General features: G+C 40.9%; 1 protein-coding gene across 8 annotated transcripts in view; it reads right to left on the bottom strand.

Annotated features, from left to right (window-relative positions):
- Positions 1–10,045, bottom strand: part of DIDO1 (death inducer-obliterator 1) — an 89,919-nt gene extending 79,874 nt beyond the window's left edge. For 3 of the 8 annotated variants that reach the window (XM_032766382.2, XM_075072222.1, XM_075072223.1), the window contains exon 1: positions 9,917–10,045. The gene's annotated coding sequence lies outside the window, so the exon portion shown is untranslated. The remainder of the gene's footprint in view (positions 1–9,916) is intronic. The other 5 variants (XM_032766380.2, XM_032766383.2, XM_032766384.2 and 2 more) reach the window with 3 other exon arrangements.
- Positions 10,046–16,674: the final 6,629 nt, after the last annotated feature.

Raw genomic sequence — 16,674 nt, 5'->3', positions numbered from 1 at the left:
TATTCAAGATACTCCCATGGGTTCATAGATTCATAGACTCTAGGACTGGAAGGGACCTCAAGAGGTCATCGAGTCCAGTCCCCTGCCCTCATGGCAGGACCAAATACTGTCTAGACCATCTCTGATAGACATTTATCTAACCTGACTCCTAAATACCTCCCAAGATGGAGATTCCAACCAATCTCCCTAGGGAATTTATTCAGTGTTTAACTACCCTGACAGTAGAACTTTTAATGTCCAACCTAATCTCCCTTGCTGCAGTTTAAGCCCATTGCTTGTGTCTATCATTGAGGCAAGTGAACAAGTTTCTCCCTCCTCCTGAATGACACCCTTTTAGATACCTGAAAACTGCATCACGTCCCTCTCAGTCTTCTCTTTCCAAAACAAAGTAAACCCAATTCTTCAGCCTTCCTTCATAGGTCATGTTCTCAGACCTTAATCATTCTTGTTGCCCTTCCTGGACCCTCCATTTCTCCACATCTTCCTGAAATGCGGTGCCCAGAACTGGACACAACTCCCAGTTGAGGCCTAACCAGCGCACCAGTAGAGTGAAGAATTATTCTGTGTCTGTTTACAACACACCTGTTAATGCATCAGAATCACGTTTGCTTTTTCCATTATTCAACCAAAATTAAACCCTAATTAGCGCAACTAAAAAAAATTAGTTATACTTCACAGCTGCCCAGTAATAGAATCACCACACTTTAAAAAATAAAATTAAATTTAAAAAATTGCTAAAATGAAGTTAAGTTTACAGCCGAGATCAGTGTTTGAAAGCACGATTATTTTTTGAGAACAGTGAAGTATTTTAAAAAATGTTAACAATCAACATTAGAAAGCAAAATACAATTTATGATAGCACGCCTGCCTCTCTCTCCCTTCCCCAATCTATTTTATGCTTTATCCCCCCAGAACTCTAGGAGCTTGGGAAAGTTACGAAGGGGAGACAGGCTTTTGGTGGCAGACCCTGGAAGGAATGGAAAGAACAGTTACAGTTAGGTGAAGAAGATTACAGTAGATCAATTCTATAGCAAAAGACAGGGAAATAAAGCACAAACTGCTTCCCTGGCTTCTGCAGTGGAAATCCCCCCCCCCCCCCAAAAATTTAAAAGCAAATTTACCTGAAACAATACTGCTGCCTTTAAGACTACCTAAAATCTTCTGAAACAAAACCTACAGAAGAAATTCTTACTATAAACTGCTCTGATCCTTCACGCTGAAAGTTGGAAACAGAAATGGAGAAGAAAAAGAGGATGCACTATCAGCTAAAATGAGAGGAGCACTAACTATTACAAATTTATTTTATTCTGACTCCACATATTGGTAGACTTCTATTGATTTTCTTTAGACCAAAGTAATTTTTCCAGGCAGAGATTGAAGCCAGGTAAACTGTAATTTATACTGCAAATTCTGATACAACCTTAACATTCATGTTGTTGTAACAGCAAACCAAACACCATAAGCAGAGCATTAAAAAAGTACTCAGTACCAGCTAGCTCAAAATCTAAGGTCTTGTCTACACTAGAGAAAGTATTTGCCAGAAAACCCTCTTAGTGGTGAGGCACCTTATACCAGGCAAAAGACTTAGGGCTTGGCTACACTCGAAACTCCAAAGTGCTGCCGCGGGAGCACTCCCGGGGCAGTGCTTCGAAGTGCAAGTGTGGTCACGGCATTAGCGCTGGGATAGAACTCTCCCAGCACTGCAGGTACTCCATCTCTCTGAGGGGATTAGCTTACAGCACTGGGAGACGTGCTCCCAGCGCTGGGGCACTGTTTACACTGGCACTTTACAGTGCCGTAACTTGCTGCGCTCAGGGGGGTGTTGTTTCACACCCCTGAGCAAGAAAGTTGCAGTGCTGAAAAGCACCAGTGTAGCTAGCCAAGGCCTTATTTGTATACAACTTATACCGGTATAACTTATACCAGTTCCCCAAACAAAATAAGCTATACCAGCAAGAACTTTTTTGCCAATATAACTGCATTTATGCTAGGGTTTTTGTCAACACGGCTATGTCCGTTAAGGGTGTGATTCCTAATTAACCCTATGCCAGAAAAACTTTTAAAAAAGTGTAGACTGGGCATAAGCATACCAGTGTTTCTACACTCAGTCCACTCCCATCCACACAGAGCATACCTCAGCAATTTAAAAGAATAAAAGTTATATACTGTTTAGTGTGTATTGAATTTAAAGACTTAATTATTCAATATGCTTTTAAAAAATAACTTACAACTATGATCAGTTCGACTATGGGGGGAAAAAACTGGAAGAATATGTTATTGAATGAATTTCACCAGTATTAGTTTAAGTATTCAGTGGCTAGTAACTGACCAGCTACAGAGTTCGTTGAATATCTCCCATTCCAAAGGCCCCTTGTCATTGTGAGAGTGGGTGAAGAATTTTTGCTATTTTACCACTAGACCAACATTCTGGCTGTGGTAAACTGGATCATCATCATTCTAGTACCCTTTTTACCAGGAAGCTACTTCACTGTCTGCCTCTGCTGATGCTCATAGATTTCCCAAGCAGCAGAAGAGTGAAACTGATCTACGTTCTAGGTGCTGCACCCAGGGTTCTGAACGGAAGAAGTAAAACTAATAAAGACTCTAGAGAATTTCAACTGGTCTGCCATTTGGGGCTGTTCTGAGCAGCATCAGAGACTCCTGAATCATCTGTCTGCAGACTTTGGAAAGAAGTACTGCATCACTTTACACAGAAGAAAAAAAGTGATTTTTTTTCCCCATTAGGTAAAACCTTTGATTCTGCAAAAGGTAATGATAGTTGTCCAGGAAAACTTCCTATTTGCCCCAGGCAAGTAGATTTTTCATGTCCTGACCTTAAGAATAGTAAAACAAAACTATAATTTACTAGCTTCATATCAAACTGTCACTGGATATTAGTATTACATAGTCAACATACTGTAGTTTGCTGTACTGTTGTAGTCATGTTGGTCCCAGAATATTAGACACACAAGATGGGTAAGGTAATATCTTTTATTGGAACAACTTACAGACCTCAAGAAGAGCTCGTGTAAACTCAAAATCCTGTCTCTTTCACAAACAGAAGTTGGTCCAATAAAAGATATTATCTCACCCACTTTGTCTCTTTATACTGTAGTATTTAGCATACTTTCTCCAGTATGCTGCAAAAGAGAGCTTGTACACTGCTTATACAATACAGCTTGTTCACTATTTTTCAAATCTGAACTACTTACCTGCACTATAGTTGAGTTCTGCTATTGAACTTCCTCATTAGCAGTGTTCAAAAAATATTTCCAGCAATTGCCCAGTCAACAAAAAGCTTCAGCAATACTGATTCACAGAACTTGGCACTATTCCCTTTGAAGTAGTATTAACCAAGGCCATGGCTACAATGGAGAACTGCAGCGCTGGTGGTGGGTTTACAGCGCTGCAACTTAGTAACTGTCTACAGTTGCAAGGCACATCCAGCGCTGCAACTCCCTGGCTGCAACGCTAGCTGTACATCTGGTCTGCTTGGGGTGTAACAATTGCAGCGCTGGTGATGCAGCGCTGCTCGTCAAGTGTGGCCACCAAAAGCGCTGTTATTGGCCTCCAGGGTATTAGGAGGTATCCCAGAATGCCTGTTCACAACAAACCAGAAGAGTGGCTGAACTCCATCCAGGTTCCCAGGAGCTGCTTATCTAAAAAAAAAACACAGCTGCTGTTTGCTCCAGCAAGCGAGGAGGCAGGCAGGGGAATTGCTTTGGAATGTTCACAGCTGTTTGCTTGAGGAGAGAAGTCACACAGCGGGAGGGGGAGGGGGGAGTCTGTGTTGGAGTGGCTACTTATGTGGTCTGAAGGCTATTTAGGAGTGCATAATTTGCATTTAGTGAATAAGAGAAGGATGGGGGAAGGGCTCGAAACTTTTAAATTGATTGCAGGTTGGTGATGTGTATGTTCCAGTCCTTAGAACTTGCAAGGCAGGGAGCTAACAGCTCCAAAAATCCACTCTCTCTCTCCCTCCACGCTCCCCCTCACCCCCCTCTTTTGAAAAGCACGTTGCAGCCACTTGAACGCTGGAATAGCTGCCCGTAATGCACCACTCCCAACAGCGCTGCAAATGCTGCAAATGTGGCCACACTGCAGCGCTGGTAGCTGTCAGTGTGGCCACACTGCAGCGCTTTCCCTACACAGCTGTACGAAGTCAGCTGTAACTCCCAGAGCTGTACAACTGTAAGTGTAGCCATACCCCAATTCTCCATTATGCCCTCTGGGGACACTACACTACTGAATGCACAGTGGTTGTTTTAGAATTGGGGCAACTCAGTGGACCTGACATTAAAGAAACTATGGGTGTTTTTTTTGTTTTTTTCCGCAAGGGTAGGGGTATTATTCCCAGAATTTAGATCACATTCCAATTTGGATAATTGAATTCTGCCCACCTACAATTCATGTATTAAGCAACAGTGTTCAGAAACAGTACACAAGAAGGCAGTATATTTCATTAATGAGTGAAATGATTCCTAAAATGGTAAGCCAGCATAGTTAGCGTAAAACTTAATAGCTCAAAGACTGACATGTGCCATAACCATCCAACTGATAAGTCTGGGTACTGTCATATGCAGAATTGTAGTATGTCCAGAAAACTAACTGGCCTCAGGGCAGGTGTATTAAACCTTGCTTTTAATTTCTGGGTCCATGAGCACAGCTGTCATAACAATCAGAAAAAGGTGTATTTAAAGTATTTAAAACTAGAAACAAGCAGGATGCTTAGTGCGAAACATTTTGATAAGACATTAATTTTTAAACCTCCAGAGCGCAACTCTATAATATGTCAAAGCCTGGCCTGGTAAACAGAGTTCTGATTATATTAATGTACAATCTTTCTGGAAACAAAATCTGTAATTATTGTTTTTTCTCTGAAATATACATGGCAAGGATTTGTAAACCTGTTAAAACTTCCCAAATATATAAAATAGTTACAAAGACAAACAAAATCTCCCCAGCACAGTATCACTATAGTGTGAGATGCTATTCTGATCTTATAATGAAATATACAGACACATAAGGGAAAATCTTGGCCCATTACAGTCAGTGGAAGTTTGGCCATTGGCTTCAACGGGACGAGGACTTCACCCATTACTACAATTGTTTCTAAAGTAGAACATTTTACTTAGTTTGCTCCTGTCTTAATAAAATTATACTCGGCTCTACAGGAATCTCTTAGACTAATATGAATTATACCATTGCCATCAAAGTTTTGCATATAACGCTGATTTTTAAACCTTTATGTTACCATTTAAATACAAAAAGCTGTATTAATGTATTTGTAACAAACGATCTAAAATAGGGAAGTCTGAAATGAAAGTTATCAACTTCATTCTTAACTCATCACACTGTGCTTAGCTATTTAAAAATATAATAGTGAAAACAGTGAAATATTTGAACACAACAAAAAATGAACCTCTCTGCTAGGAGTCACAATTTAGTGAAATAACTTGTATACAAACAAAATCTGTCTCTCAGAACATTGGCTATATTTCTGGATTCAATTCCTGCCTTTGTCACAATGTTACTGGGTAGCATTGGACAGTTCACTATTTGTAAAATGAGAATATTACTTCCCTATTTCATAATGATATTATGAGGATACAGTCATTAATGTCTGTGAAGCATTCAGGTACTACAGAGACTGGGTTCACATAAGTTCCTGGATAGGTAAAATATGTACCCCTCATGCCATACTTGGTACTAGATTACAGCCTCTACTTGTGAGAGTAGAGACTCTCCAAAGCCCACTCAGGTAGTTATCCAGATATTCTTATATAGGGAGAGTGACAGGCCTTGTCTACACTAAATCCCTTTCTTTAAATTTCCCAGCATTGCTACTACCAGCATTCTTAGCAACAGTGCGAGTATTAGGTCCTGTCTATACACACATGCACTCCACCGCTGCAGCGTGTGTGGTGAAGACACTTTATGCCAATGGGAGAGAGCTCTCCCATCAGCATTAAAAAAACCATCTCCATCAGTGGCATAAGCTGCGTCACCATTAAAAAAAACAACACCTTCATAAGTGGCATAAGCTGTGTCAGCAGGAGTAGTTCTCCCAGCAACATAAAGCTATGCACACGAATGCTTATGTCAGTGTAACTTATGTCATGCAGAGGGTGAAATATTCACACCCCCTAAGCAACAAAAGTTTTGCCAACATAGGCTGAAGTGTAGACCTAGCCACAAGCCATATCTACACTACTACTTATGTCAGCAAAACTTATGTTGCTCAGGGGAGTGGTAGTGTGCACAACGCTAAGTCGGTGGGAGAGCTTCTTCTGCCAACATAGCTACTGCCACTTGTTGGGGGTGGTTTAATTCTCCTGTCAGCATACAGCAGCTAGGTGAGAGATCTTACAGTAATGCAGCTGCAACAGTACAGCTGTGCTGCTGAAAGGTCTCTAGTGTAGACATACCCTTAGTTAAGAAAGCCACCAGTGATCTATCTACCTTAGTTTTGCCAGCGCTGGTTGCACCAACTGGAAACTTGAAGGGGGGAAAAAAAGTCTAGTAGTGACAACCAAAAGCAAGGCAAGTCCAAAAATAAGAGAAATGCAGAAGCTGGGCTAACAGCTTATAATGCTCAACTGGAAAAAACTGGGGAGAAGAGGGTGAGAATGCACCACAGTAAGAATGGGAAGTCATCTACCTAGCCTAGCTGAAGTTCATGGCTGAATTGGAGAGTTAGTACAAGTTCAGAATCCAGCTGTACAACCATAAAAAACAGAGACTACTTTTTGGTTGAAGAGCTAAATATACTTTACTTTCTGAAAATGACTAACACTCTTTTTCTGGCTAAGTCTCCCTCATTATCTCCTGGTTATTTAATGAAAGCTGGATCTTAGGAATTCAGAGTTTTATATAATATTCTGAAATCAGTTCTACTTGCATTACTTTAAAAAAAATACAAACACTGCTAATACAACATACAATTACAGCTAAACTTTCTGTAAAATACTTTGAAGATTAAAAACACTGTGTGAGGTAATTATTAATTGCATTATTCTAGTCAATGCATCTTGCATATTAACCGAACACTTTAAAAACCTATAACTCATTATATACATTCTGAAATATTGAAACTCCACAGTCCAAAACAAGTTTGTTTAACTAGACACAATACTTAATGGGTTTAGTGTCTCACTGTATCTCAAAACCTTAAATGTTATATTAAATGATTCAAAACTCTAATCCTACTCTAATAGAAATCAACAGCAAATATCCCATTCACTTCAAGGTGCAGGATAATGTCACACAGCTTCAAAGAAGGCTGAAGGCTAACATAATCCTTTGGTCTTCCTCTAGATTGGATCTAAGCACCTTTCAGTGCAGTCTGTTTCTGAAACCCCCTAACAGCTAACTCTGAAAAGGTAATTTGTGCATAGAAGATACTACTACATTTGTTCTTATGGAAAGATCCAAAAGCCAACTATATTTCCAGTCTTTCATATGCTAAAAAAATTGACTACAATCTATAATACATATTTAGGCTAGAAGGATTCTATTTTTATTGATAATGTCAGTAAATGGAGATTTCACCATACACATACAAACCCAGGAAAATATATTTCCATTGATGATAACTGAAATTTACAGATAGGCAAAGTACAAAAAATGCTGTTTGAGAACATATTAGAGTTGGATTTAAAGATACTTACTTTGCACATTTTAACTTGTGATGTTGACAATTTGTGTTTTAATATTATAAAGCTTAAACTTTTTGAATCTCAATATCTACTGTCATTAAATGACTGTCTGACCCCCACCCCCATCATTTCCTGCAACTGTAAAATTATAAATTAATAAAATAAGACTTCACATGTTCAGCTGAATTTCATTTATTTTTCCTCAACCAACAATTCAATTGGTTGTATGGTTAATTAAATTGCTAGAAACGAAAAACATACTTAGAGACTAAATTAATTTACATTACCATCTGTCACTGATATCAGCAATAATGAGAACATACTTTTAAAAAAAAGGTTCATCTGATGACCGACTGCTAAATGAATACTGTCCTACCAAATTCAGGTCCATTTTTGTCAATTTCACAGTCAGAAGATTTAAAAAATGATATATTTCATGATTTCAGCTATTTAAATCTGAAATGTCATGGTTATGTAACTGTAGGGGTCCTGACCCAAAAAGGAGTTGTGGGGGGGTCACAGTGTTATTGTAGGGGAGGTTGTGGTAGTGCTATTCTTACTTCTGCGCTGCTGCTGGTGGCAGTGCTGCCTTCAGAGCTGGGCAGCTGGAGAGAGGCTCCCGGCCGGCAGCTGCCCATCTCTGAAGGCAAAGCCACCAGCAGCAGCAGCAGCACAAAAGCAAGGACAGCATGGTATGGCATATCCACCCCTTATTCTGCATTGCTGCCTCAGAGCTGGGCCTCAGTCAGCAGCTGCCACTCTCCGGCCACCCAGCTCTGTATAGTATAGGGTAAAAACAGACAAGCCCAGATTTCACAGTCCGTGGTGCATTTTTCATGACCATGAAATTGGTAGGGCCCTATAAGTGAACAATAAATTAAATAGGATTGTGTAAGTTTAAATATTTTAAAAATAATGGTTTCTGAGAAAAAAAACAAAAGATAGGTTTATCCATCAAGAAAAATACAGTCTTGAAGAATTATGGATTACATAAAACCTTTATGTGATACATAAAATAGATCAGTTTTTTCCTGAAATTCCTAAATGGAAGGAGTACACAGAACCCAGACACACACCAGCAAAGTAAACAAGGTGTCATACTAGGTTTTAAAAGTGATCATGTAAACTACAGGAAAAATTAAATTGTTTCATATTTTATATAGCAATTTTCATCTCAAAAGGATTACAAAGCATTTCACAAGTTCAAACTGACAAATTACAGAAAAAGAATTACTTCACCCATCACCGAAATGCAGCAAAGTCTGGGATGAAGCATGAAACCTACTCTAGCTATTTTTAATTGGATTGAATCTACAGGGGCAATTTAGGACAGAAATTCTTGCAGAAAGTAGCACAGGATCCTTAACGGTGCCAGGAAATCACAACGGTAATCACATACAAAAGATGGCATCTGGCACCATTAGAACTGGAGAAAAGAAAAATGTAGAGGCTGGAAAGTTACTGAATAGTTTATAGGAAGCCAAAAGAGTTTCAATTCCTTGGCTCCTACCTTAAGACTAAATCACCAAAACAAGGTGAAATTCACCTCTTCTATGTAACTCACCAATACAGACTGAATTTACTTCTAACTTCCCCAGGAAAAAAAACAAAGCACCCGAGCTTGGATGAATTTCATTCCCACCCAAATGACCCCTACATCAGGATGACTGTCTCCCCACATTTCATCACTCCCATCAAACGACCTCCCAACTGCGGGTGTCCCACCACAACCACCACATCACCCGAGCCCCTCTCACCCGCTATGCGGGGCCGGGGGGAAACAGTAGGGCAGAAAGGGGAGACGGATCGTGACATCACAGAGAAGTGGTTTGATATCAGCTCGATTATGATGTCGATCATCTTGTATCTCAACGGTCACCCCGCCTCCGACACCCTGCTCCGTCCGGCGAGGGCGACGTCCCTCCGCTGCGGCCCGACAGCCCTCACTGCTTACAGGGAGGCTCCTTTCGCTTCCCTCAGGGGCCCTGCATCGAGCGGCCCGCCTCCGCTGGTACCGCGCCAGGCCGCCGACTTGCCCGCAGAACCGGGTCGAGCCGACACTACCCCCGAAAACAGGGCTCGCTGACCCTCCGGGGGCCCTGAAGCCGCCTGGCCGGGCCTGCCCTGCTCCATTTTCTAGCCAGGCCCAGCGCCCCCAGGCCGTAGGCGGCGACCACCCTTTCTCCGCACCCCCCGCCTCCGTGCGGGCGGTGTACCCTGGTGTCCTGGATTCACCTCAGGCCGCCTCTCTCACTCACCGTCGGGAGGAGGGGACAGGTCTCGCCGCCACCGGGCGCCTCAGCCGAGTCGAGCCGCCATTTCCTCCTCGCAGCAGCTCCTCAACGCTGGGCGCGGGACACCACTCCTCCCCAGCTACCATAGAGACTGACATGGCGGCGAGGCGTGGCCCAGAGAGTCAACCGGCCGGCGCTCCCCGCTCTGTTCTACACACTGCTCCCGTGAGGACTTGTGGGGCGCTGCAGGCAACTGCCGTTCGGAAAACAGAGCGCGAGGAGGCGGGACGCAGCCTCGGGGGCAGGAGGGGAAGCGCCGCGCGCACTCCCCGGGGGCAGGAGAGACTCTGACAGACCAGCCCGTGGGTAGCTCCCTGCACGGGCAGGCGCCGGGCACAGGGGGAGCAGCAGAGCTCCAAGGCGGCAGGGCAGGTGTCTGCTGCCAAGCGGCCGAGACCGCAAGTTTCATAGGGGAGACAGCCAGGGCCATAACCTCTGAAGGGAGAGGTATCCGCAGGGGGCAGCTAGGGGAACCCCTCTCTTCCTACTGAAGTGCAAACAGCAGCTGGCACCACCACTGTGGCACATGCACTATTTTGATGCAGTGGTGGGAGGACTCCTGGGTTCTCTTCTTAAGCTCTTCCACCGCCTTCCTCGGTGACTTTGCGCAAATTAACGTCTCTGTGCCTCAGTTTTCACAGCAGTAAAAAGGGGGATAATTCTTACCTCACAGGAGTTAAAGAAGTTTAATTCATTATTGGCAAGGTGCTTTGAGATCCTAGGCTGAAAGGCACTGTAGCAGTACTAAATATCTTTACAGTGACTTATCCTGGGGAGTAAACATAGCTTTGTCATATGGTGATTTTACACTTAATAGGGCAGAGAAGCTGCATCTGCCTGGAAACAACTGTCCAGACCCAAGATCAGCCCCATTCCCTCCTCCCTCAAAAGCAAATCCTCAATGGTATTTGGTTGGATGACTAAAATTGCAAAGAAATCAGGAAGCAGAATTCTCTGGGAGACCCAGCTGCCCACACAAACAACATTTTTCATATCTGTTTATTCAATGACAATGTTAATCTTTCTGTTATCTCCTTTCCGTTCTGTTGTACCTGTAATGGTATTTGAAGTATCACTTAATCACTACTGTAACTGAAGATGCCTAATAAACTCCATTTTATTTTTAAATAATGTACTATTTAGTTTTTTTAAAATACCTTAAATACTGATAAACCCTCTCCATTATCATAGACTTTGCAAAACCAGACTAATTGGGATTTGTCTGGGGGAGGGTAAAGACCTGGTGTCAGTGACTCGAAAGTTTGATAGACACTCAAGGACCATTGTTCTACAAAAAAGTACTTTGCCACATGTAAATATACAATGTATTATAGAACCAGACAGGTGCTATTTTTTGCAGTAGTTTTCTGTAAAACCGTGATCCTCTAAGCTGCTTTTGGGGGTGGACTTTTGCACTTGCACAGAACCCCATTCATTTAATTGATTTCAATGGAGTTTCATGCAATATAAGGACTAAGAACATAATCAGAAAATATAGTAAAATTAAAAATGTGCTTAGTACTAATAGTGTAAAACTATTCATTTCCAATAAATGTGTATTTTGAAGCTGAACATATAAAAATGATTGAGAGAGTATAGTGGTAAAAGCCCTGGATTGGATGTGATGTTACATAATCTGGGTTCCAATTCCCAGTGCTATTAACTTCCTTTTGTGACATTAGCTAAATCAGCCTCTTTTTCTTCAACCATAAAAGGAGGATATTAATACTTACCTCACTCGTAAGGACGTAGTGAGGCTTAATTCATTATTGGTTGTAAAGCACAGAGATCCCTTGATGAAAGGTGCTACAAAAATACAAAACATTATTATTATTATTATTATTATTATTAAAAGTAGACACCACCACCTTAATTTTGTTCTGCAACTACAGAGCTCCAATAAACTGAATACCTTGACCTATTTGAAAAAAATATTGGGAAGTTTTGACAGACTAAATTCACCTGTGATATAATCTCTAGAATAATAGGGAATGTAGTGAAAACACTAGCATTGTGGCATTTGTCAGATAGATAAAACAAGTAATTTACACATCAAGGAAGTAAAATGTAAGTATAAAAAAGTATGCACCACACTCTACTCTCCAGGTCCTTGCAGTTGTATTTTCTATTATATGCACCCTCCATTGTTCCCTCCAGGTATTAAGTTATCAATTTTGCATCCTCCCAGATACTAAACTGATGCAAGATACATTTATGCCCAATACGTAAATCTACCTCATGCTTTATATCTCCTTTTGGCTTAGAGGATTCCATGCTTGCACCACCACTAGATTTGGCCCAGCTAGTTTCACTTATCAGTTGCCTCCATCATATTTACTGGAGATGCATCTCCAATACTGTATTATCAAGATATGTTGTCCAAACAAGAGGATTCTTCTACCCTATTAGAAATAACGTTTCATCTGTATTTCAGAACTGCTCAATTTGCATCTCAGAAATTCCCTTTTCCACTGCTCAGCAAACAAACTGATTTCCTTTTCAATAGTCAAGTCCTAAAAGATCTTTCTTCATGAGAGAAATTGTTTTTAATTTTTGGTATTTAACTATGTGTAAGCTAGAATTGCACAGCATATTCATTATGAAACTACACAAAAACACTTGCTTTTCTGTTTTGTCACAAACTCTAAACTAGTCTAGGTTTGTAGAGGCTCACAAACCTTTTGAGCAAGCCCAAGCTGATTATGCAGGGGACTGGACTAGATGACTTCTCAAGGTCCCTTCCAGTCCTATAATTCTATGAATGAATTTAGGCTGATTTAGGGGGTTGAGTGTTTTGGATGAGAGCAGGGCTTCAACTTAATTTCTTCTTACTTAGAAGTTACAACATGCAAGTCCATGACCAAAGAAAATGGTTTCCACAAACTCCTACAAAATTAAACGGCTGAGTTTCACACAGCACTAGTATCCATGTGGCAGTACAACTGAAATTCATGGTAGGCTGGCTAGCACAGGAGACTGAATAACAGACCATAGAGCCGCTGACCTCTTCTATGTTGGAGTGAGACTCCAGACTAGATTGGTAGTGACCAGAATTAACCATTTGACAGTTGTTTCTTTGGTGGTCTGCATGAAATGAGTTTGGTCTCCGTTCAGTCCCAGATTCATGTGATAAAAAACACCAGCACAATTTGTCTTAATTGAGAACACTGAGACTAGCAAAGAGACTTTAAGGCTGACAAGCAATTTAAAAAATGTTCCAACGGACACCTTCATGCTTTCTCCTGTGCTGCCCCTTATGCACTGGAGGAGCTTCCCATAAATATCCACCAAACCACCACATTGTCTTCCTTCATACCCTTCCTAAAAACTCATCTCTGCTGTGATGCTTACTAAAAACAACAATTGTTAGGCAGTTGGTGTATTGTGACCATTGCTTATGCTGATCAGTATTGTCTCATTTCTTCCTTGTGCTCCTTTTTTGTTGTATCCACCTGTTAGCTTGTAAACTCTTGGGAGTAGAAGCCATCTCTTCATTATTTTTGTGCAAGTTTTAGCACAATGGAACGTTGGCATCTAGATGCGCTGCTAAACTACTACTACTAACAACAGGCATAGAAATTTCACTGTCTTCTCATCCTCCTAGAGATGGTACCTTCAAATCTGGATTCGGGTGCATTTGTAGGGAAATGGTAAAGTGAACAGATGACTCATTTTTTTTTCAAGAGACAGGACTGAAGAAGAGCTCTTGAAAGCTTGTTTCTCTCACCAACAGAAGTTGGACCAATAAAAGATATTATCTTATCCACCTTGTCTCTTTAATATCCTGGGACTGACATGGCTACAACATACAAGTTTTTTCAAGACAGTCTAATTTTTCAATGGCCCTTAAAAATTTGGAGCCCTAGAATTGGACAATTGTTTTACACTCTGTATCCCAGCATACTCCTCCTCTCCATTAGGGGCACTATAGCAGACTCTGCAAAGCCATTTTCAGCAGCCAGAAAGAGACTAAAGATGGCATTACCCCAGGAGGCAAAGGTAGGGAGTATAAATCGTGAATGAGCTTTCCCTGGAGTGGGGAGTGACAGATGGTACCTTTCTTCATTTTGATAATCCAGACACCTTAAATATTTGGAAACTTGCATTGCTGCTGCTTGTGCTCATGCTATACCTGTTCTACAGATAAAGGCCTTCTTCGTTTCCAGCACCTCCCACAAACACTAGATGATGGGCTGTCATGTGGGCATGTCTCTGGAGCACTAGATTCTCCAAGGCTGTTGATTCACCACCTTTCTTGAGCTCTAGATTCACACAGATACAAAATACTTAACACTCATTTTAATACTTTTCATGAAAGCAAAGCAAAATGTTTAGTGGAGGGTTCACAACCAACAGAGAATTTTGGAAAATAAGTGCATATTTGGTCTTTCCCTGGGATTTTAGCCAAATTCTGGTGGATTTCTGCAGAGATTTCTGTTTGTTTTTGGCTCTACAGGATTCTATTCCACCTTTTTAATACCAGACACCATTTTAATATCCAAGGAAGTTTTTCAACAATTATTAATAAACTTAAAAATTAACTGCAGCTGCTGCACCAAATTTACAAAAAAAAGTGTAAAATTCTCCCAAACCGTCCAGTATGAGCCTAACATTTTGTAACTAGTGTAGAAGTCCCTTTTATCCTACTTTTTAAAGTCCTTACAAAGTGGTAGTTAATAAAAGATTTCCCAGAAATGTATTTTGGGATATATCCCATCATCTTGGAAGCTCTCCCACTCATGGAAAGCTTGGTTTTCTAGAGCAGTGCTTAGCTGTAGCCAAAACAAGTCATGCTGCTGAGATGGAAAAGTGGACTGCCTCCAGAGATAGAAGCTTGGCACAGAGAGTTGGCTGACCCGGCTGCTAAAGACCTGGTAACATTTCTGAGAAGAGGCACCTCAAACATTTTGAAAAGATTTGGCCTTTTTATAAATCTCTGATTAATTCCTAGTGAACAAAAACAGATACATCATTCCTCCATTCCTCTCTCTGCCCCTCTTTCTTTATCCTCCCTTTCCATTCATTTACTTTTTTTTTTTTTTGGTTCTTCCCTTATTTTGAGGGGGAAAATTCAAATATAAATTAAAAAATAATAAAGATTAATGACAGACCTTGCTGTTCTCTAGTTTCTGCAGGACACTGGCACATGGGGGAGGGATAGCTCAGTGGCTTTGGGAATTTGGGGATTGGTCCTGCTTTGGGCAGCGGGTTGGACTAGATGACCTCCTCTTCCAACTCTGATATTCTATGAAAGATGTTGTTACTATTATTTGGTCCAGTCTCTTGCTTGCCAGGCTGGGAGCATATTGTCACTCTGAAATAATAACCATTAAAGACTGCTTGTTTCTAAGCAATCTCATCCAGCCCTCAAGCCACAGAAGGGCATTTGAAGAGGCTGCCATTTCTCCTACACAGCTCAGCAGTTTTGGCAGGTAGGGTGGGAGAAACATGAGGGGTTCATCACTGGGGTACTTGTCCTAAGGATGGAAGGAGCTTAGCATCTGAGGAGGAAAGAAATTCAGTGGGGAAATTTTCCCATTTGCTTTTCAGACACTCTCCTCTCACAGCTTCATTACTTCCAGACTCCTTTCTTCCTCTATTGAGAGCACCTACCTTAATGAAGGACTTAAGGGCCTGTTTTCCACATCACATTTGAAGCCTGTGTACAATATGACTTGGTGCTTCTAAATGCTAGCGCTCCAGATCATACAGTACTAGGAGTCTGAGTGCCCCACTATGCACACAGTTAATTAGGTCAGCAGGCATTACATAGTGGATGATCCAACACTTACTTCACCTGGTATAAGGTAGAGAGGGGACAATGAGTTAGTTGGTTGCCCAGCCAATAACGTATTTATAATACATTGAAACTAGGATAAAGTTTGAGTTACTATGATCAGACACTGATCCTCCAAAATATCCATGCTTTTCTTCATAAAACTATGATGTTAGCAGGGAAGAAGGGCTGACAGTGCAGACAAAACAAATCAAGACTAATACAGACAAATTATTTGCATTTTTAAAACTTAGTTTAAAACTTATATACAATAGTTAGATAGTTCTACCAAGAAAGTGAGAGTTAATATAGGCATGTGGGTTCAGCCTTAACATTCCATTAAAACAAACAGGAAAATGAACACTTCTCAGAAGTATTCTTTGTTTGCAAACTCATTAAAAAGATACTTGTTCAGGTAACATTCAATACATTTCCTTTGCAACAAAAATGACTAGAAACTCCCCATCCCCATGAAAGCTTAAACTCTACAGGAAACTTTTAGGCATTACCAAAACTATATGGGGAGACATTCATTCTGAACATGTGTATTACTAGTGCCCCAAATTATTATTTATATAATCATTTTATGTCATTCTATATTTCCACACTTAAAATAGTGTGGTGGAGCAGCAGTGTGTCACTGGAAGCAATAGCTGCAGTCCAGCACCTACTTTTGTCTCAATTTCCCTTTATATTGGTGAACATAAGTCCATGAAGGGAAAATGAATAACGTATTTGTTGTTTTCCTGAAACTGTGAAGAAACCAGGAACCAATACTGTAGACAGGTCCACTGCACACACCTGGTCAAACTTTTCCTTGTTTTTTTTAATCAAGAAATTTTCATTTTTCCTGCTGCTTTTGTGACTCTTGTTCCTTTTACCTGTAATTGCAGTTGTGGTATCAGTTACACTGTGCTACAACCTTCTCTCCTTTCCCTGTGTTTGA

This window comes from Chelonoidis abingdonii, chromosome 14, assembly GCF_003597395.2.
Source record: "Chelonoidis abingdonii isolate Lonesome George chromosome 14, CheloAbing_2.0, whole genome shotgun sequence".
Classification (NCBI taxonomy): Eukaryota; Metazoa; Chordata; order Testudines; family Testudinidae; genus Chelonoidis; species Chelonoidis abingdonii.
Note: the sequence above shows the minus strand (reverse complement) of the source record. Positions and strands in the feature narration are given on the sequence as shown.